General features: G+C 40.8%; 1 non-coding gene across 1 annotated transcript; it reads left to right on the forward strand.

The window, feature by feature from the left end:
* The first annotated feature begins 411 nt into the window (after positions 1-411).
* On the forward strand, positions 412-486 carry Trnat-ugu. The gene has a single exon. It is a non-coding gene; the product is annotated as a tRNA-Thr (tRNA).
* Positions 487-21,689: the final 21,203 nt, after the last annotated feature.

Raw genomic sequence — 21,689 nt, forward strand, 5'->3', positions numbered from 1 at the left:
AGCGTTGCAGTATACAGTTTAATGAAATGATAATTAAATAGACACCCTAGCTGCAAGCAGGCGTTGATACACTTCATTGGGGACATATTGAAAATGTGTGCCCCGCCCGGGACTCGAACCCGGGATCTCCTGCTTACATGCCAAACGCTCTACCCATCTGACCCACCGCGGGCGCAGAGGATAGTGCGTCTGCAGGGACTTATCCCTTGCACGCTCCCCGTGAGATCCACATTCCCAACATGTCCACAACACTACATTCGGACTTGGTAGATTAATCTGCCACGAGTAATGAGTATGATGGGCAAACATCTATTAGGCGCACTACGAATGTAGTGTTGTGGACATGTTGGGAATCTGGATATCACGGGGAGCGTGCAAGGGATAAGTCCCTGCAGGCGCACTATCCTCTGTGCCCGCGGTGGCTCAGATGGATAGAGTGTCTGCCATGTAAGCAGGAGATCCTGGGTTCGAGTCCCGGTCGGGGCACACATTTTCATCATATCCCCAATGAAGTGTATCAACGCCTGCTTGCAGCTAGGGTGTCTATTTAATTATCATTTCATTTCTAGCAAAGCTGCATGGTCATCCACGGTAACTGTTCTTTCGGGAACAGATACTACCGTCATATATAGTTATACAGTTTAATGTTGCAATTGTGTTTAACTTTTGCATTGCCGATCACTTTTCAAGAATTACGAGATTACTTACGAACTTAAATACCAGCTTAACTGGTTCTCTAATCATGAGTTTACATTACCACACAGACAAAATACCAGTAAAGATAACTATAGACTACCATACAACAAAAGCTAGTTAGCCACATTCAGTAGTAAGTAAATGTATTGTTAAAGCCTAGTTTACGCGACGACAGTGGCTTGCGCCACTCATTGCGTGAAGCGAGTTGCACACAAATGGTATCGTATACGTCTGTAGACAGGGCGCCGTCAGTGTAGACTTCAGTTTCGGCATTTGTGAGTGCCGTATATTCTTGCGTAAAATGAAAATTTTAGCAACTGTACAAGTTGTGACGGCTATAAGAGCTGTGCCGGAGTTAACCATACATTACGTGAAATCGCTGCGTAAGAGAAAAGATAAAAAAATTAAGAAACGTGTTAGGGTTTGTGACTGGATCAAGAAAACGACCTAGAAGCTATTTTAGTGATCTTAGAATGTCACCAGACCACTTCACGTTACTTTTAAATACAGTTAACCACGCACTGAGGAAAAAAGATAATGTGGATGGTGGATTTTATCAGCCAAGGACATTGAGAAGTATGAATGATGGGGAGCTGATACACGCAAAGCTGCAAGCCGGCAGCAATAATAATTCGAAACAGGCCGCATTAAGAAGACAATGGTTTTCTACCAAATTTTTTACAGATGGAGCTCTAGCTTGACAAAATGTAAGAGTTTAATAATATATACCATTAGTATAAATTGTCAATGTGAAGCACTGATGTGATTTCTTAAAGAAATGAATATTGAGTAAAGAATTCAGTTCAGCAGCTTTGTTCATCCTTTTCTCCTGTAGCCTACACAACTCTCCTCAATAAACGAACCAGCCAACTCGCACCATGGGATTTTCGTGTTGTAGATGTGGGCTGTTCCAGCGTTAGGTATTTTTCTCGCATGCATTTCTCTTATTTCCATCGTATAACACCCCTATTTAAATGTTTTATGTCCTGTCGCTCAGACATCGTCAGTTCTTCAATGTTCAGATCGTGTAGAACAGCCACAAGTCCAGCAACACGTCACTGCCTCATTCAATAGTCAACATCACTGAAATTCCCCTAACACCAATGCATAGCATAGACGTCAAGAAAGTGAAGAATTTCTTCTGTTCCCCACTTCATATTTGGATATGTTTCCACTATACTGACACACCTAACCTCAAAACTCGTACAAGTAGTGTCGCCAATGTTGGAACGAACCGAAACTGCTTAGTTTTACAAACGAGTTACGCAAACGCGAGCCGCGCATGCGCAGTGGTCAGGCAGCGCAGTTGCATGCTGCCTAGTGTCGTTGTGAAAACTGGGCTTCGTATAACACCCCTATTTAAATGTTTTATGTCCTGTCGCTCAGACATCGTCAGTTCTTCAATGTTCAGATCGTGTAGAACGGCCACAAGTCCAGCAACACGTCACTGCCTCATTCAATAGTCAACATCACTGAAATTCCCCTAACACCAATGCATAGCATAGACGTCAAGAAAGTGAAGAATTTCTTCTGTTCCCCACTTCATATTTGGATATGTTTCCACTATACTGACACACCTAACCTCAAAACTCGTACAAGTAGTGTCGCCAATGTTGGAACGAACCGAAACTGCTTAGTTTTACAAACGAGTTACGCAAACGCGAGCCGCGCATGCGCAGTGGTCAGGCAGCGCAGTTGCATGCTGCCTAGTGTCGTTGTGAAAACTGGGCTTAAGAAACGAGCGGGCCAGGTGTCTGGCCCATGGCCTAGCTTCACCACAGAGGGTCAATCACAGAGGTTCTGGGGAAGCGAAATGACACCACAGGGCAGTGCAGTTCATGGGAGCGGATGCAATAAGCCCCTACCCATTGTTTTGGCGGTGCATGTGGTTCTCTCCTTTGAGCGCAGCTGAGGGTAAGCCATTCTAAGTCCCTAGAGCATGCGTGACGAGTTCACTTTCCTGTACGGAGCTGTAAGAGTGGTCTAAACGGCGCCACTTGATCAGCGTGAGGAAATTCACTGCCTTATGTCTCCTAATCTTGATATCCAGTCAACCGAGTCTTGCCTGCCACCATTTTTGGATTCGAAGGGCTCGACCAACGACTGGAACATTGCTAGCAGCTGAAACCAACCTCTTACATATCAAGAGGCAATCTGTATATCAAGAATCGGAAAGTTCTGTAGGTTTCCCCTGCATTCAAGTAAATAAATCGAAATTCTCGCTGGTAACCGTGGCAATATTTGGGTGCCCTGCCCTCCAAGTAACGTTTTTCATAAAGTCGGGAGTTAGGTTTGGAGGAAGAGAATATAGCCACTTGGACTGGGCAAGCCACATGCGGTACTCATGATCCAGAGGACGTCTGTGACGGCCTTCTTCTGCCACCACCTCAGCCGTCTGTATCCAGTGCTGACTGACGCGTTCTGGCGCACGTTTTATGAGTTTTTCTTTTTTGAATGAGTGTCGCATCTCCAATTAGCGTTATCCACTTTCTGAGCAGCTCATAATTTGCGGGATTTCCTCCATAATTTGAGTTGCTTGATTAATTGTGTTATTTCGTGAATCTTCGACTCGTTTACTTTGCATTTACGAACTGCACATGACAGGAAAGATTGTAGCTTTTCCAAAGCAATGTTGGCGGGATATTCACAATTAATTTGATCTTCTAGAGAGTTTTATGTTTAAACATTTTAGACGATTTTGTGCTCGTTTCTTTGGAGATATTTCTATCGCCCTTATGAAACTTCATTTTTATTTCGTTGGTAACTTATCTATTCTGTCAGTTTAATTTCGTATACGTCGACATTTTAATTAAACAAATAACTTGTTACACTCAGACTTGATTTGAATAGCAGAACCAAAACAATGTCCTACAACTGACATGTTAGGCGACCCTGTAAAAGTAAATATAGCCCTTGCATTCCTAATTTCTTCGTATCACTGTGACAGTGTTTCATTACAAACCAGGTGCAACTCTTCTTGTTTCAGTATTGAATATGAAAAACTTTGGTCTGTGATTATGATTTATGATTTACGGGCATTGCGCAGAGCTCATCCTGAAGGCGCTGAAGGCAGGTCCCAGAGATACCAGAAACATAGGTAAACGCTTATTTTCAAGTGGCTTGATCACATTATATTCTGTTAAAATTTAGTGCCGGTTTCGGCTTTACAACCACGTTCAGGTTTAAAACTTCAGCAGCAACACATAAGCTTGTAGTCAGTAAGGGATGATAGAACGATAGGAACACACGATGTTTTTCGGTCGGTACTTGAGTCTAGTGACTGAATTTAGAATCACAGGAAGCCATATAGGAATGCTAACTGAAGACCACCTTAAGCTGTTTCCGTCATTTTCTATGTTTCTTTTTGCATGAAATTATGTTTTGCACAGTATTTGTAAGTATTTCGCGTTCTACACATTTAAGTGCTCTATAACATACAGAAACGTTTTGGAATATATTTTTATTTTTTCAGGTACAGTATTTGATGGTGATTACAATGATATATATTTTTAAAACTATTTATATAACGTGGACTTCATATTTTGTGCCTCTTCTTGCACCTTAAAACGGACTTATAATGAACGAAAATTTAAGGATTTATGGATTTATTTATTTATTTAGCCATCCGTGGACGTGTTGTCAGTTGTCAGTTTGTGTACATTCATATGTTTATACAGCTTGCTGTTACATGTAGTTAAACATTGTTATTTACAATCCTTATCAGAAAGTTACATATATTAAATATTATGAAACAAAAGTTATTTACAATCATTTTGTACGATGTCCTACAGAGATGGGAAGAATATATAAAAGAGCTATATGACACAAATAGCAAACCAGAAACTCTGGAACTTGAATCACACAACAGTGTAAGTGATGAAGAGAAAGGACCGACCATCATAATGGAAGAAGTAAAGTCTCCCATTGCTGCAATGAAAAATGGCAAAGCAGTAGGTACAGATACAATACCGGGAGAAATACTAAAATGCTTGAACCATAATGGAATAAGAGAAATATTGAGGTTATGTAATAAAATATATGACAGTGGTGAATGTCCTGAGGACTTTTTGACAACAGTAATGATTCCATTACCGAAAAAACAAGGAACCAAGAAATGCAGCGAACACAGGACAATCAGCCTCATTTCACATGCAGCCAAAGTGATGTTAAGAATAATTAATAAAAGACTTGAAAAAGTAATAGAGGAGAATATCGGCGAGGAGCAGTTTGGCTTTAGACGGAATACGGGCACCAGAGATGCAATAGGGCTCCTACGAATCTTGGGAGAAAGGTTTATTGAAAAGGGAAGAGACCTATATATGTGCTTCATCGATTTAGAAAAGGCATTTGACAATGTAGTTTGGGACAAGCTGGCGACTATTATGAGGGAAAAGAGAGTGGACTGGAAAACCAGAAGACTTATAAACTCATTGTACCTCAATCAAAAAGTTTCAGTTAAAGTGAGAGGAGAAAGTACAAACTGGATCAGACTAGGGAAAGGAGTAAGACAAGGATGCTGTTTATCACCTACTCTTTTCAACCTGTACTTGGAAAATATGACTGACCAATGCTCATTAGATGACAAAGGAGTAGAAATTGTAGGAAGAAGAGTAGGGTGCTTGAGATTTGCTGATGACATGGTCCTTCTAGCCACAGGGGAAAAAGAATTCCAGGATTTGGTGGACACCATGTAAGTAGGCTGTTTAGGTTTTTTTATTGGTAACGCCACCTCTGTATGAAAATCACTGGCTGTGCTGTGTGCAGTCTGTGGCTGCTTTGCATTGTTGTAATACTCGCCATTGTAGTGTTAGGCAGCTGGATGTGAACAGCGCGTAGCGTTGCGCAGTTGGAGGTGAGCCGCCAGCAGTGGTGGATGTGGGGAGAGAGATGGCGGAGATTTGTAATTTGTCATGAACTGCTATATTTATATATGATGATATCAAGGTAAATACATTGTTTGTTCTCTATTAATATCTTTCATTTGCTAACTATCCCTATCAGTAGTTAGTGCCTTCCATAGTTTGAATCTTTTATTTAGCTGGCAGTAGTGGCGCTCGCTGTATTGCAGTAGCTTGAGCAGCGAAGATTTTTGTGAGGTAAGTGATTTGTGAAAGGTATAGTTTAATGTTAGTCAGGGCCATTCTTTTGTAGGGAATTTTGAAAGTCAGATTGCGTTGCGCTAACAAAATATTGTGTGTCAGTTTAAGCACAGTCATGTATAATTGTTCAAAAGGGGACGTTTCATATGTCGACCCTTAGCCTAGGATACCTCATTGGAATCTTCTGATTTTTTCTTGTAGTTTGTGTATTTAGTGTAGCTTTTGTTTATTGCTAGCGCGTAATTGTAGAGAGAATCCCCTTTGTAGTTGTAGCCTTTCATTGTTGTACAGTAAAACAGTTGTGGCATGCATATAGATTTGCACCAAGTATTTCGCAGCTACGCTTGCAATTAACTAGATATTATTTTCAGTGCTATGTTAATGTGTTCTCCTATTTTTGCGCTTCAAATTGTGCTTTTCTGTGTTATCGTGTGAAATATTGTGACAATTATGGCGTGTGAAAAACGTAACACTAGGCTCCAAAGTAAATTGAGAAATGATAGTGACGACGAGCGTAGCTTGCCAGCACCACTAGGTAATGAATTAACTGATGTTCAAAGTAGTAATTTGGTAGTTGTGCATAGGGAAATGGAGCGGGCGGCAAATAATGGCGTGGACAGTGAACCAATTAGTGAAGAGGGAAGCATTATCGATCGATCGGTCGGCAACAGCTCGCCTCAGGAATCCGAAATGACAGGACACAATTTTGCAAATACGGTAGATTCAGGTTTTGCGTCCTCACCGTTTTCTTAAATGAGTCAAGACACATTTTCCGCTTGTCAAAATGTGAATGTTGCCGGTGCAAATTCACTGCCGAAAAGCACTGAGGAACATGTTTCAGACACCAGTGCATTGTTATTACAATTAATGCAACAAATGGGACAAAAGCTTGAAAAGTTAGACACAATGGAACAAAATCAGAGACAAACACAGCAAAAGTTAGACGCAATGGGACAAAATCTTCAAAAGTTAGACACCACACTTGAACAAACACGTGAAGATTTAACTAGTGAGTTACATAACATTGAATCGAAATGTCAAAAAGTCTGTAATGACATAAAAACACAAATTTGTGAGTATTTTCAACCCATTTTTTCGCGGCATGAAAATGTATTACAGAATCACGAAGCAGCCATAAAAGAACTGCAAACCATTGTTCATGAAAATCACAACACCTTGCAAGCTAAAATTGACTCAGTTGCATCTACCGATTCGGTTACGCAACTTGCAAAAACTCAAGAAAACTTAAAGGACACAGTAGATACGATTTCAACACAAATGGACACTCTGAAACTTGGTTCAGAAAAACACGCTGAGGAAATGTGTTCACTATCGGAGAAAGTAGCCGAACTTTCGGATAAGGTTACTAACTTATCTACAAAGGTAGATGATGATCTGAATGACACAAGACCTGTAGCCTTCACTGACGCAGAAGAGTATGAACAAATTAGAAAATTCAAACAGAATCAAAATCAAATCAATACACAGTACAAAAGAGAAATCCGAGAAGTACAAGATCAGCTGACACAGGTAATACAAGAATTACGTATTTCAGAGGATACTCGCGCCCCAATACGGGAAGAGGGACACAGAAATACGGAACAGCCACAAAATAATAACACAGGGCATTTCGGAAATTATGAAAGAAATTGGCAAGGTACACCGAATTTTGAGATGGAACCGCCGAAACGACGTAACAATGACCGACATGCGACTTGCCGACATGATGATTTTGACTATAAGCTGTTCATTACTACACGTAAATTCAAAACATTTAAGAATTCTGGCAACGACAGTCATCCACAAGCATGGCTCCATCAATTCTCTCATTGTTTCCCTCCCAACTGGTCATTGGAGCACAGGTTAGAATTTATGTGTGGCTACTTGGAGAATGAACCAGCTGTAAGAATGCGATCGGTAATTCACGATTGCCACAGTGAAGGAGAGTTTTACCATGCCTTCATCTCAGCATATTGGTCTCAAGCCACACAAGATCGAGTAAAACATAGCATCATGATGATGAAACACTTTGAACAATCTGAATTTTCCAGTCTTGTCAAATATTTTGAAGACATGTTGCATAAGAATCAATATCTTTCAAACCCATACAGCCCCTCAGAACTCATCCGCATTTGCTTACTCAAATTGCCTGAACATTTACGACACATTATTTTAGCAGGACGTTGCAAAGACGACATTGAAGCATTTCAGGGACTGTTACAAGAACTGGAAATTGACACAGACCGTCGCGGGATGAGAAAACAGGAAAACAATCACTACAGGTCACATACGTCACAATTCCGCGATGACAGAAACAATAACTGGACACGACAAGGCTATTCTTACAATGCAAATCGTGACCAAAACAGACACCACCCATATGACAACCACTGGCAGAGTAATAATAGTTACAAAGAAAGATCACATTTCCGTAGTAATGAATATGACAGAGACAATCATAGAAACAGACAATATGGTAACCAGAACTGTTATTATCAAGGGAGACAGAATAATTTCAGACGCAACGGTCCAGCGCGCAGTTACGATTCAGGGAGAAATTCTCCACCACATGACCGACAAGAAAGAAACTACAGGAACTACCGACATGACGACAGACGATATAATCATAACGATAGACGTGAATTTCATCAGAACTGGCGGGACTCTAACAGAGCTGGGCCCTCTCGGCAAGGCGAATTTGTAGAAGTTAGGTCTCCTAATCCCAATAACGACGCGCGCCAACAAAGAGGCAGACAATGACTCACACCGCAGGCAGCTACCTGCGCCCACTGGCTCAGGGAAAAATAACATTGACGCTAACCTTGAGCAAAATTCCAGTATTCTTTACGGGCGAATACCGCATGATAATTGCATTCAAGTTGAAACTCTGCGTACTGAGAAGAGCAAAGGGTTACACCACATTTCACATTTAAAACCATTTATTGACAGATAATCTGCTTTTTAACTTAGTCTTTGCAATTTTCACTTCACGCTACTTGTACAATTTGTCGCACTGAGAAACTGTTAACATGCAACAATGTTTGAAGTTAAATATCCAGTCAAGAACCAAGAGAACTTATTTAAACAGAAATTACGAATGCATTGTTATAGTGAACAGACGACACAGTGTTGTATTTGTACATTCTTGCTTGTTAGTTGCACGATTACGTAACGACTATCAGGCTTACATACTTAGAACATTTACCAGTACTGCTAATGAGATTTTAATGCAACATTTTGGTTACCTGAAAATACATTCTGTATTTAAAGTACTTTCTGTGAGATACCAGATGACACAGTGGTTAGTTTATGGGACAGCTACACGATTTATATCACGACGTTACTAATGTGTGACAATTTACATTGTTGCTTTTGCGGAGTATCTGTTTTATATCTGCACAGTTTTTCTGTATTATTCTGGAAAGTAAAACATGTCTTAATAGTAACTTTTGTGATATAGCTACAATGAGACAGCCTTTTCCGTAGCACAACAATACGTTACAGCACAGTAATTTACTCATCACAACAATAAGCATAATAACTAAGATATCTATACGCAAAGCATTTCACTTTTGTTTATCATGAGGTAAGTACATTGGCTTCTGCAGAACTTAGCTTTTGGAGGACGATAACTACGACACTTCCACAGAGATTATCTGACAACAAGATGCACATTTAGCGCTGCAGGACACGCATTTCAGTGATTAATGTTGTACTTAAAACATTTATTTTTAAAGATTTTTGAATTACAAAGAAAGTTTTCCGTGATACATTTCATTCCATTGCTGTAATCTGTAACACCTGAGGGTATAATTACATTAATCCTCAGGGGGGTACACACTTACTTTGTGTACCATGTGTGTGGCAACCACAAGGAACCCTAGCTAATATGGTATTTGCTTATACAACTTTACACATCGGTACCATATTTCTCTAACACACAAATTACACAGCTATCTGATCATGTAACAGAGAAACAAACATCTTTTTACTACGTCAGTGACACATGTTTATGCAATTACAGAGCTGGATTACTTCACACTTAAGAAATTGTATTTTGTCTGTACTTTGTGCACTGTTCATATTTTTTCAGACCCATTGTGATATTATGAGAGCTTTGAATGATGTATTTGGTATGAGATCATGATTTTTAAAGTACGTTTGAGGTAGATGACACTATTGAAATGAGCAGAGAATTTTTTTTAGGTTTTGAAATTATTGGAGGAAGCTACGACGATTTTGAGATTTGACTGAGGTGTTATGATGTTATTATTACGACGACGATGTGTATTATGCTGTTGAGGTATGATTATGATCAATAAGCTGATGCTATATGAGGAATTTGGTTATGCTATGTATTTATTATGATGAAATATTGAAGTGCCGTCGCAAGATTGACGTGTCGACGAATATATATATATGTGTAATAAGGTAAGGAGTAATGAATAGTGATTAGGGACTCTGACTTATGGAAAAGGATGTTGGAAACCAAGAATCATACTTTAGAATTATGAAATGTGTGTACATGTGTGAATCATGTGTGAATGTATCACAATGCCACTGAAAATTTTTTTTGGACACTGTTATATTTTTAGGATTTTGTTTCTACAGATTTGCAACGCTAATTCTTGACCTGTGAAATATTTTTATGTGAGACTGTCACTGTAGCGGAAACTGCTGTCGTAAATTTTTCCGTAAGAAAGTTAAGTGACCACCTGCACGTAATGCGTCGCGGGCACCCACCTGGGCGACAGCCGCCCGGAAAAAAAAAAAAAAAAAAAGCCATTAGCCTTTCAATGGCACAGGTAGAAAAAAAAAGGGAGGCTATTATCCTGGCTATTGACGTTCCTTTGTAGAAAGCATCGCAAATATTACTCGCTCATTACCTGAAAACATATGGTTACTCGTACTTTGTGCTAATTACTGAAATGCTTATGAATTGATGGGAAATATTCGTACATCTGCACACCTGATTATGACAAGTGTCTTTCTACGAGAGTTGAGAGCTACTGAGTTACGAAATGCCACATGACTATTGAATGATGTTTTTATGCTTTGGTTTGCGTAATTGCTTATTTCATTTGATACCTGTTTTCCAGCTGTGTTACAGCATTAGTTTTATAAAATAAACTTAGATGCATTTGCTAATGTGAACACTTTCTGTCAACAGATCTATTAAATGATAATTTTGTAATCCACATTCTTAAAAAAAAAGGAGCACTTGGAAAGGAAAGAACAATAAGAAGGCACTAGTAACAATAACTGGACACATAATTTTCTTTTCAAGTTCATGGTAATATTTTTTTTATAATAAGTTGTTGTGGTGCACCACTTTAAATTACATAGATATTAAGATGTGAATATACATTTCCCTTATCTGCATTGTTGTTTTTACTGTAATATTTTTTCTGCTTGAGCTATGTCATGTTTAGGTATAAGTTACTGCTGTTTGCCAGGCGTAGTGTTACTGAATTTGACTTTGTGTTACTCTGCTAAGCCAATTTTACTACTCATTTATTTTTCATGTTGCTGCACATTGGCTCATATTAGTTGTAGTTTTGCATTTTATCTGTTAATTTAGATTTGCTGCTGCTTGCTTTGCAAATTGGCATTTTTTTGTCATTGCTGTTTGTGATAATTTGTTATGTGATGCTGCATTGCCTCGTCCCTTAGTTTAGCATCTGAGCTCAGTAGATTTAAGTTAGCTTAAGAGTAGGTAGCCTCTAAGAGAATGAGTTTCGATGAATTGGAAGAAATGCATTGAGGAGTTATACAAAAAAAGTACAGAAAACAGGTTTAGGTAGGATTTTCTTGGAAATAAATGTTGAGGTAAGAAATGTGTGAACATATAAATACAGAAAGCATGCTTAGATAGAATTTTTTGGTGGAAACAAAGGATGAAATAAGAGGAAAGATATATGAAGTTTAGGGTTGGACTGCAGTACCAAATGTTACACTGAAAACGAACCCTGTCCTTTCCTATTGGTGTTATCCCACTATATGTTTGTGTACCCTTGTGTATTTGTGTTCTTCTTGTCTTTGTGTTTAGCTAATAACATTTATGTTGTAGAATTTTTCTAATACTATGTTATTTACTTTGTAAAGATGTTTAGACATTATTAATTCTGTTTTGTTTTAATGCTCATGTGTGAAGTTGTTGTTTCCAAAGCTATTCTGATCTTTATGTAGGTACTTATAATTTCTGTAACACTGATGTATATGTTATTTCGATTCTTTTGTAAAGCCTGTATTACTACAAATGTTATCTGTATTGTTATGTTTTTAATGATGTATCATGTACCTTTGTTATTGTATTTTTATGTTACCAAATTGTAATTGTTACCAGTTCTTCAAATTAAGTAACATTTCACTGCACACATTTCTGTTGGTCATAGTACATGGACAATATGTGAGAAGTAGGGACTGATAGTGTTTGCACGTGTGTTAATAATTCAGCAAGGGACTGAATAACAGCATTGCTGGTTCTAAGGACAATTCCAAACACTTTGTGAGTGCACAAGTGGTGGTTTATGGACTTGCTATATTCTCTGCAAGACTCTTCGATGGTGATTGTGCACCTGCACAGTCGCAACAGATGGCTGCTGGCCATTTCTACAAGGACTACAGTGGGTCTACACCTCTGCTGACCCATCAATACCATTATTTCTACAAGGACTGCAGTGGGTCTGCACCTCTGGTGGCCCACCAGTACCGTAATTTCTACCAGGACTACAGTGGGTCTGCTCTGTGATGACCTAACTACCAATATTCTTCAAAACGTCGACTGACTCTGCTGTGGGTTTACTCTGTTGTGGCCCATTACCTGTCTGCATGTCGAGTCAGCACTGTCTTTCCGTTGGAAGGACAACACTACTTCTTCAAGACTGCATGGAAATCCACTACGTCTGTGTGCATTGTCTTTTACTGGTCAGACTTTGAGAAAAACACTGCAATTTTACTGTGACGAATGATGAGGACTGTCTTTATGGACTGTGAGAAAATTTTAGCTTTTGACGAACATTGTATCAATAAGTGTGTGCATTTGATTTCTTTGTTATTGTAATTATGAAAAATTTTATCAAATCATTATTGGCCACTGCCCAAAAAAATTTGTAAAATTTTTTGTGGGGAGCATGGGGGCTATGTAAGTAGGCTGTTTAGGTTTTTTTATTGGTAACGCCACCTCTGTATGAAAATCACTGGCTGTGCTGTGTGCAGTCTGTGGCTGCTTTGCATTGTTGTAATACTCGCCATTGTAGTGTTAGGCAGCTGGATGTGAACAGCGCGTAGCGTTGCGCAGTTGGAGGTGAGCCGCCAGCAGTGGTGGATGTGGGGAGAGAGATGGCGGAGATTTGTAATTTGTCATGAACTGCTATATTTATATATGATGATATCAAGGTAAATACATTGTTTGTTCTCTATTAACATCTTTCATTTGCTAACTATCCCTATCAGTAGTTAGTGCCTTCCATAGTTTGAATCTTTTATTTAGCTGGCAGTAGTGGCGCTCGCTGTATTGCAGTAGCTTGAGCAGCGAAGATTTTTGTGAGGTAAGTGATTTGTGAAAGGTATAGTTTAATGTTAGTCAGGGCCATTCTTTTGTAGGGAATTTTGAAAGTCAGATTGCGTTGCGCTAACAAAATATTGTGTGTCAGTTTAAGCACAGTCATGTATAATTGTTCAAAAGGGGACGTTTCAACCATTGCAACTAACGGAAAAAAAATATGGAATGAAAATTAACACAAATAAAACAAAAGTATTGGCAATAGGAGGAAATAAGGAAATAAAAATTGTGCTGAATGGAGAAACACTAGAACAGGTGCAAAACTGGAAGTGCACCACAGAAATTAAAACAAGGATAGCAATGGCAAAAGAGGCGTTTTATAAGAAAAGGAGAATCTTCTGCAGCAGTATGGACAGAGAACTCAGAAAGAGACTCATAAAATGTCTTGTATGGAGTGTTCTTCTATACGGCGCTGAAACATGGACTATGAGGAAAAACCACAGAGAAAGGCTGGAGGCTTTTGAGATCTGGACATGGCGGAAGATAGAAAGAATAAGTTGGATGGACAGAGTAAAAAATGAAGAGGTACTGAGAAGAGTGGGAGAGAAAAGGCAGTTACTAGATGTAATAAAGAGAAGAAAAATAAATTGGATTGGGCATATATTAAGAAAGAATGACGGACTGATAAAAACAGTTTTAGAAGGTTATGTAGAAGGGAAAAGGAAGCGAGGAAGGAAGAGATTCCAGATACTGGATGACATGATGGACGGTACAACATACAGCAGCCTTAAGAAGGAAGCAATGGATCGCAGAAAATGGAGATGCAAAGGACCTTCTAATATAGCAGATAACTGATGATGATGATGTACTAAGGAATTCACTTATAGTGTAAAAGCAGTGTTCTTGCAATTACAATTTAAGATTTTTCCTAAAGGGTTACATGTTATCTGTTACTTTTATTTTCTGTGGCAGTTTATTATTCAGTTTTACACCTTCATACAAGAAGCTATTTTGGGTCTTATGTTTATTCTTCCTGTCTAAGTGAAGACAATGACTTGTTCTTGTACTATAGTACTGCTATTTGTGCTATAATTTTCTATGTTTTTCTTGATGTACACTATGGTTTGGAATATAAATTCACAAGGAACAGAATTTCCAACATTTTGAAGAGTTTTCTGCAGTGGGCCCGCTTACTGCTTTTCGTTATAATTCTTACTGCTCTCTTTTGCATTTTAAATACTGTTTGTAAAATCTGAGCACTGTTTTCCCAGAAAATAATACCATTACTGATACTCAATGAATATAACTAAAGTATACAGTTCTAAAACATTCATTACTGCATGTGGATACAAGGACTCTAAGTGCATAACATGTTGCGGATATCTTTTTCGAGAGTTTCATACCATGTTCATTCCACTTCATTTGGCTGTCAATGTGCAACCCTAAGAATTTTGTTGTAGGTACATCATCTATGGAGATGTTATCTAGTTTTAAATTTATGGGACTCTGTTTTCTGTTCATTCTAAAGCATATTGCATTTGTTTTCTTTATGTTGAGAGTTACTTTGTTTTGTGAACTTCCCTCAGCACTTCAGTAGAATTTTTCAGCATTTGTGCTGGTGTCTTACTGGAGATTACTATGTTGCTGTCATCAGCAAACAATATCTTCTCTCCATGGCTGATAGATTGTGGGAAATCATTTATATACACCAGAAACAATACTGGGACCAGTACACTTCCTTGAGGGACCACAATATTGATATATTGTGGATCAGATATATGTTTCTCAATGTACTTTGATCCACTAGAGACATGTGTGGTCTCTACTGACGGTATTGTTTTCTAGATATGAGCAAGACCATTTGAGAATCACTCCCCTTATTCCTAGTGCCTCTAACGTATGTGACAGTGGTGGTCAACTGCATCAAACGTGTTAGACAAGTCAAGGTAAAGGCCAGTTACATAGCTGTTCTCATCTAGTGCTTGCAAAACTGTTTTTGTAAATTGTGCTATTGGAGATTCTGTACCTCTACCAGGCCTGAAACCATGCTGGTCATTGCAGAGGAGGTTGAATTTACTTAGATAGCTCATAAGCCTGTTTTTCATTATTGTTTCTATCACTTTGGAAAAGCATGACAATAGAGCTATTGGTATGTAGTTCTCAACACAATCCCTCCTCTCTCTTCAGTTTTCTGCAGACATTGTTAGGTGCAGTGACAGTAATAGCAACAAAAACTAGAGAAAAAAATATGGAATGGGCATGCTCTGCGAATGCCAGATGGAAAGACTACGAACCAATTGGTACTTTACAGCTTGAGAAAGAAGGCAGATTGCGTACAATCCTAAACTTGTTCATGTTTGTAGGCAAACAAGTTACTAAGAGAGAACACATGAACACAACATGAGAGGCATTGTGCATCACAGAGACTTATCCTATTGAAATTCTGAGATAGTGTTTGCAGGGAAACAAGTTACTAAAATACATAAACAGTACAAGAGCAACGTTGTGCATCACGGAGACGGTACTACTCAGGTTCTGAAAGTGTGCGTTCCAGGGAGAGTTAGCCAACTCGCACATCCTCCCACACACATCGCGCGGAATGAACTTAAGGAGAAAATCTGAGAAATTAGAGGCTAATACAGAGGTTTATTTTTGTATTATTGTAGAAATCATCACGTTAGTGAATTGAATGCTGAGTGGCGTTGATTAAATATGCAAGGGTACCCTTCAGAACAATGAACAAGGAAACTTACGTATTAAATGAGACACAAGTTATAGTTGCTGTGATTTATTCCAATAAAATGGTCTTTAAACAAACGACTGTGGCATCAAAATCACTAAAAACCAATGAAAATCTGTGAATAATATTTTGTAATAAAACCTTGGAGTATCTGATGTAGAGCATTGGGAGAAAAGATGCTAATAATCATGCAAGCAAATTAATTACAGTCGTGAAGAGCTATTGATTGTCATAATGGTAATTGAAAATGGATAGTACTACAGAAGGGAATTTGTAACACCTGTGGTTGGGGTCGAAATCAAGCGTTTGTGGCATTAAAATGAAAGTATTCAGAGTAAAGCTTGATGTAATTATTTAAAATGACTTTATTGGTCATACACATCGTCTCACAGTTGCGGCTCAGCATAATGTTGTTAGGTGGTGGCTAAAGTGGCTGCGAAATCGATTATTGGCAAAACTTATGTCCCTCGTAAGTGGCTAAGTTCAGATTGGCCCAAAAATGTTGTAGGTCCCAAATACATCAGCTCAGGTGGCTCGGCAGTCAGTAGTGACTCTCAGCTTGGAAGCCTGGTGGTGGAGGCTCCCGAAGATAGTTATGAAAGTTGGAGCTGAAGTCCATGTCTGGGTTCTGATAGAGTGTTAAAGGAAAGGAAACCGCACACTTCCGCACTTTTGTCTCCCACTGGCTTTCGATTGGCTTGCTCCAGATGTTCCGAGTGCCAACCGATCAAACTGCTTCCTCTGGCTGGTTAACCAACAACTTGTATGCTACCACCGTGTACAGAAATAAGACGCATCAGTCTCTCTGTCTCTGTCTTTTTCTTCGACAGATAAGGTTCTCTGCACTGTCACTTTCCGGTACCTCTTTCTAACTTACAATTTAGCTACGCTGGTGGATCTTATATTGTACCAGCATCTGTTTTTCAGACATGAAACGTTTGGCAGTGTCTCGCGTTTTACAGGCCCAGGACTGCAGGTCCTCTATCGATCTGAGGTGTTTATCTCTAACTTTCATTACTTTCTAGGAAAATGGTCAGCTTTCCACTTTCCGGGTAGAACAGTAACTTCTGCTACAAATGGCAATCCTCTTCACTCCATTTATAGGTCATAAAGGTTTCCGCCAGATATTCGCTCCACGGGAGATGCTGTCTGCGTTTCTACACAAAACCTGACGTCATGCAGCTCTGTCTGCTTCAAGGCAATAGCTGTTGGCCGGTGGGCCACTGACCATCAGCTCTCTCTCTCGGGTGTTCCAAGAACTGATACTGAGGGACAGCTGACTTACCTGCTTCTGGCGATCCATGTGCCTTTTCACAGTTAGATATGCAAGTACTAAGTAACACTAAAAGAATAGTAAGGCTGCATTAGTTATTTACCGCCAATCACTAGTACCGCTGTTTATCATTCTTTGCTGAAAATTAAGAATTCCGATCGAATGGGATTCCTTTCATGGGTTTGCATGTGTTGCGAGACTATTTCCAAAGAGGTGGTCCCGTAACACACTCTTCCATGCGATGCTCGCGTATGGAACAGGGCAGGCGGGATCAGTTGGTAGAAGTAGCTTCCGCCACACATCGTAAAGTGGCTGGCGGAGTATCATGCAGATGGTGATGTACATGTGTACTGTTACTTCACTATTTGTTGATTTATTTTTCCTCGTAGTTTCGTCTGTAACCTGTAGTACATAGGGAACCAATGTATTCCTTCTAAAAAAAATCTGGTCGTACGCAAAATCACTAAAAGTGGGTGAAGGCTTCTACACACTCATCTGTCGACCAGTCTAATGCGGCAATAGACGACAGAAAAACTGAAGTTTTGAATTTCACATTTGTAAGTAGGCTGTTTAGGTATTTATGTTGGTGACGCCACGTAGCACTCTGTATGAAAATCGCTGACTGCGCTGTGTGCTGTCTATGGCTAGTTGGGCTCATTTTTGGATTATTCGTTAGTGTATTGTTGGGCAGTTGGATGTGAACAGCGCGTAGCGATGGGCAGTTGGACAGTTGGAGGTGAGCCGCCAGCAGTGGTGGATGTGGGGAGAGAGATGCCAAGGTTTTGAGATGTTAATATGAGTGGACGGTCTCGACGTGTGTGCGTCAGAAAAAGGAAATTTGTCAAAATAGATGTCAAGAATATATATATAATTATAATAGAGGGAAACATTCCACGTAGGAAAAATATATCTAAAAACAAAGATGATGTGACTTACCAAATGAAAGTGCTGGCAGGTCGACAGACACACAAACAAACACAAACATACACACAAAATTCAAGCTTTCGCAACAAACTGTTGCCTCATCAGGAAAGAGGGAAGGAGAGGGAAAGACGAAAGGATGTGGGTTTTAAGGGAGAGGGTAAGGAGTCATTCCAATCCCGGGAGCGGAAAGACTTACCTTAGGGGGAAAAAAGGACGGGTATACACTCGCACACACACACATATCCATCCACACAAATACAGACACAAGCAGACAAATTTAAATCTTTAAATATGTCTGCTTGTGTCTGTATTTGTGTGGATGGATATGTGTGTGTGTGTGTGTGTGCGAGTGTATACCCGTCCTTTTTTCCCCCTAAGGTAAGTCTTTCCGCTCCCGGGATTGGAATGACTCCTTACCCTCTCCCTTAAAACCCACATCCTTTCGTCTTTCCCTTTCCTTCCCTCTTTCCTGATGAGGCAACAGTTTGTTGCGAAAGCTTGAATTTTGTGTGTATGTTTGTGTTTGTTTGTGTGTCTGTCGACCTGCCAGCACTTTCATTTGGTAAGTCACATCATCTTTGTTTATATACAGGGTGAGTCACCTAACATTACCGCTGGATATATTTCGTAAACCACATCAAATACTGACGAATCGATTCCACAGACCGAACGTGAGGAGAGGGGCTAGTGTAATTGGTTAATACAAACCATAAAAAATGCACGGAAGTATGTTTTTTAACACAAACCTACGTTTTTTAAAATAGAACCACGTTAGTTTTGTTAGCACATCTGAACATATAAACAAATACGTAATCAGTGCCGTTTGTTGCATTGTAAAATGTTAATTACATCCGGAGATATTGTAACCTAAAGTTGACGCTTGAGTACCACTCCTCCGCTGTTCGATCGTGTGTATCGGAGAGCACCGAATTACGTAGGGATCCAAAGGGAACGGTGATGGACCTTAGGTACAGAAGAGACTGGAACAGCACATTACGTCCACATGCTAACACCTTTTTATTGGCCTTTTTCACTGACGCACATTACCATGAGGGGCGAGGTACACGTACACACGTGGTTTCAGTTTTCAATTACGGAGTGGAATAGAGAGTGTCCCGACATGTCAGGTCAATAGATGTTCAATGTGGTGGCCATCATTTGCTGCACACAATTGCAATCTCTGGCGTAATGAATGTCGTACACGCCGCAGTACATCTGGTGTAATGTCGCCGCAAGGTGCCACAATACGTTGTTTCATATCCTCTGGGGTTGTAGGCACATCACGGTACACATTCTCCTTTAACGTACCCCACAGAAAGAAATCCAGAGGTGTAAGATCAGGAGAACGGGCTGGCCAATTTATGCGTCCTCCACGTCCTATGAAACGCCCGTCGAACATCCTGTCAAGGGTCAGCCTAGTGTTAATTGCGGAATGTGCGGGTGCACCATCATGCTGATACCACATACGTCGACGCGTTTCCAGTGGGACATTTTCGAGCAACGTTGGCAGATCATTCTGTAGAAACGCGACGTATGTTGCAGCTGTTTGGGCCCCTGCAATGAAGTGAGGACCAATGAGGTGGTCGCCAATGATTCAGCACCATACATTTGCAGTCCACGGTCGCTGTCGCTCTACCTGTCTGAGCCAGCGAGGATTGTCCACGGACCAGTAATGCATGTTCCGTAGATTCACTGCCCCGTGGTTTGTGAAACCCGCTACATCGGTAAACAGGTAGAACTGCAACGCATTCGCTGTTAATGCCCATTGACAGAATTGCACTCGATGATTAAAGTCATCACCATGTAATTGCTGATGTAGCGACACATGAAATGGGTGAAAGCGGTGACGATGCAGTATGCGCATGACACTACTTTGACTCAGTCCACCGGCTCTCGCAATGTCCCGTGTACTCATGTGTGGGTTCATGGCAACAGCAGCTAACACACCAGCTGCACCAGCTTCTCCTGTGACGGGCCTGTTACGGACCCGTTTGCGTGCTACGACCATAACTGTTGCATACAGTTGGCGGTAGATGTTTTGCAATGTGCGGCACGTTGGACGCTCTCTGTCCCTGCAGGCTTCAGCTGCATTTCGTCGACACTCGCCATAGATGAGTATCATCTCCGCCTTTTCAGAGTTCGAATACACCATGGTCACAGTTCCTACAACACTACACTATCACAGACGTCTGGTAACACGGTGTACTACAGTTGGTCTGCGTGCGTAGACGAATGCAGAATAACAATAGCAGCAAGCGCTACATGCGGACACTGCGACAGCTAGACCAAACCACAACAGTGCACTACAGCCTCACTCGTAAACACGGTCGTCATCGTAAACATGTCCCTGCAGATGCTGCTCGCCGACCGTGGCCCGTGTTTGTTACAACACGCAACTGAACGTCGGAGGTTTCAAGCGTCAACTTTAGGTTACAATATCTCCGGATGTAATTAACATTTTACCATGCAACAAACGGCGCTGATTACGTATTTGTTTATATGTTCAGATGTGCTAACAAAATAACGTGGTTCCATTTAAAAAACGTAGGTTTGTGTTAAAAAACATACTACCGTGCATTTTTGTATGGTTTGTATTAAACAATTACACTAGCCCCTCTCCTCACGTTCGGTCTGTGGAATCGGTTCGTCAGTATTTGATGTGGTTTACGAAATATATCCTACGGTAACGTTAGGTGATTCACCCTATATATATATATATATATATATACTCCTGGAAATGGAAAAAAGAACACATTGACACCGGTGTGTCAGACCCACCATACTTGCTCCGGACACTGCGAGAGGGCTGTACAAGCAATGATCACACGCACGGCACAGCGGACACACCAGGAACCGCGGTGTTGGCCGTCGAATGGCGCTAGCTGCGCAGCATTTGTGCACCGCCGCCGTCAGTGTCAGCCAGTTTGCCGTGGCATACGGAGCTCCATCGCAGTCTTTAACACTGGTAGCATGCCGCGACAGCGTGGACGTGAACCGTATGTGCAGTTGACGGACTTTGAGCGAGGGCGTATAGTGGGCATGCGGGAGGCCGGGTGGACGTACCGCCGAATTGCTCAACACGTGGGGCGTGAGGTCTCCACAGTACATCGATGTTGTCGCCAGTGGTCGGCGGAAGGTGCACGTGCCCGTCGACCTGGGACCGGACCGCAGCGACGCACGGATGCACGCCAAGACCGTAGGATCCTACGCAGTGCCGTAGGGGACCGCACCGCCACTTCCCAGCAAATTAGGGACACTGTTGCTCCTGGGGTATCGGCGAGGACCATTCGCAACTGTCTCCATGAAGCTGGGCAACGGTCCCGCACACCGTTAGGCCGTCTTCCGCTCACGCCCCAACATCGTGCAGCCTGCCTCCAGTGGTGTCGCGACAGGCGTGAATGGAGGGACGAATGGAGACGTGTCGTCTTCAGCGATGAGAGTCGCTTCTGCCTT

Source organism: Schistocerca americana, chromosome 2 (genome assembly GCF_021461395.2).
Source record: "Schistocerca americana isolate TAMUIC-IGC-003095 chromosome 2, iqSchAmer2.1, whole genome shotgun sequence".
Lineage (NCBI taxonomy): Eukaryota > Metazoa > Arthropoda > Insecta > Orthoptera > Acrididae > Schistocerca > Schistocerca americana.